Source organism: Arachis stenosperma, chromosome 4 (assembly GCF_014773155.1).
Source record: "Arachis stenosperma cultivar V10309 chromosome 4, arast.V10309.gnm1.PFL2, whole genome shotgun sequence".
Classification (NCBI taxonomy): Eukaryota; Viridiplantae; Streptophyta; class Magnoliopsida; order Fabales; family Fabaceae; genus Arachis; species Arachis stenosperma.
In genome coordinates this window covers 134,274,929-134,277,574 of record NC_080380.1, presented here as the reverse complement: position 1 = coordinate 134,277,574, position 2,646 = coordinate 134,274,929, and positions in this window count along the sequence as shown.

Genomic DNA, 2,646 nt, shown 5'->3' with positions numbered 1-2,646 from the left:
TGTCTGGCATTTAATAATATTACCTAATTATTTTGTTTTGAAATTATCATTATAGAAATCAATTTAACTTAAACCAATTTAGTATGTATTCATAATAAATCACTTTAAGTTAAATTGATTTAATAAAAAAAATTAATTATTATATTGGTTCCTATAATTTCGTAAGATTTTTAATTAGATTCCTGTATTTTTTTCTTTTTAATTGAGTCCTTGCACCAAATTTTTTTTTTAATTGGGTCCCTATATTTTTTTTCTTTTCATTTGGGTCTCTGCATTAATATTTTTTAGTTGAGTCCTTATAAAATTAAGCCAATTACAGTCAAGAGGAACTTAATTGAAAAAAAATTTGGTACAGGGACCCAATTAAAAAGAAAAAAAAAGTATAGGAGCCTAATTAAAAATTTCGCAAAACTATAGGGACTAATAGAGTAATTAAACCATAAAAAATACATTTCATTATAATTCAATCTATGTTAAATCAATATAGTAGGATGTTGTGTTTTATATAAATTAATTCAAGCTAAGCTAATTTTAGTTTGGGTAAACAGTTTAATTAAACTCTTTTTTAAAAAAATAATTTAAATAATAAATATTTATATTAAAAGTAGCTTTTAAATAAGTTATTTTACGTTTAGTTTTTTAGTTTTAAAAGTGCTTATTTTAAAAGAAATATGATAAACAAAATTTATTATGAGAGAAGTCATTTTTTTTAACTTCTCCATAAGCACTTAAATAGTTTTGTAGAAAGCTACAATTTGGTTTTGAAAATTGTTTTAGATATTGCCCAATTTGAGTAATCAGCTTAATTAAGCTCCTTTTGAAAAAATAGCTTAAATAATAAATGCTTATATTAAAAGTAACTTATAAATAAGTTATTTTAGTTCTAAAAATATTTATTTTAAAATAAATGTGATAAAAAAATTTTATTATGAAAAAAATTATTTTTTTAATTTCTCTATAAATATTTAAATAGCTTTTTAAAAAGTTATAATTTGATTTTAAAAATTGCACTAAATATAAATACTACTACTTTTTATAAGTCAAAAATTCCAAAAAAGTAATTTTTGAAAACCCTTAGTAGAGTGCTGTGCTCTATATAAATCAATCCAAACTAAGTCAATTTATTAAGGATAATATTTCTATCATATGATCATATATTTTCTTTATTACTTAAGTAATTTTATAATTTTCATTATATATGCTATTTTTTTTCAAAGTCCTTATATATAGATGGATGTTACAACTTATATAAACATATTAGAAAAATAAATTTAGACGCTCATAAAAATTGTCTTTTTTATTTTTCTTTTAATTTATTAACTTTAATTGCTGACATAAAAAAAATGAAAAGAGACCATTTAAAAAAGTTTTAATAATATTATATTAGACATATTTTATAATTTTTTTTAAAAATAAATGACTCTTTGATATTTTATATTTATTAAAAAATTAAAGATTTAGATAACACGTAGTCAAAGAACACATGATAAGATTAATATTAATGAAAGTTATTAAATTTGATTTTATAATAAATACAAATAAATACATTAAAAATTTAAATTTTTGGATTTTTAATAATATTTTTTGAATTTATAATCTAAATATATATATATATATATATATATATATATATATATATATATTTAGAGTACAAGTTAAATAAATTTGATAATTAATATATTAAACTATTCTTTTATTTAGTTAAATTTACAATAAATTTAAAAACTAAAAAGACAATATTTTATTTGAATAGAAAGAAGTACTAGTATAAATCCTGTTTAACAAAATGCTTATACTAATGCTACATAAATCTGTCTTAATAATTGTTTGTTAATTGACATTAAATCTACTTAATGGCTGACTACCCTTTGATCCTAGTAAATTGGTTTAGTATAAATTGATTCATATAGAGCACAACATCGTATTACATCGGTTCAACAGACTGATGAATTACAATAAAATGTTATTTTTTACTAAATCAAATTAACTTAAAACGATTTACTATAAATACATACTAAATTGGGTTAAATTAGATCGATTTCTATAAAGATAATTTCAAAACAAGACAATTGGATAATATTGCATGACAAACAATTTAAAAGGGTGATTTACCCTTAAATTAAATTAATATTTTTTATGGTAAAAATAAACATGGATTCATTTTTTATTTCTTTAAAAAATAGTACTTTTTTAAAATTATTTTAAAAATTCGTAGAAAATTTTTATGTGTAAATAATCAAATTTGAAGAAATTGTTTTAAATTTTTTTAAATTTTTCAATGACTGTTTTGAGAAATTTTTATTTTTTTTAATTAAGGACTGTTATGTATTTTAATTTAAGGATTAATTTGTGCAATTTATACACGTAGACATTTAACGATCACATGTGTAAGTTACCGTTTCATATCAGCACACTGTTAATGACTAATGAAGGAGATTATATTATTTAAGAGAAGTAAAAATTAGAACTATTTTGTGTATTTTAAATATTAAAAGACTAAAATATCCATTTTTAAAAATTTTAAGAATTGACTTAAATAATTACTAAAAAAAATTAAAAAAATCATAACAAACATAAATATAAGGATAAATTTAAATACTTTTTAAAAGTCTTTTAGTTTTAATAAAAATAAATTAATTTTAAAAA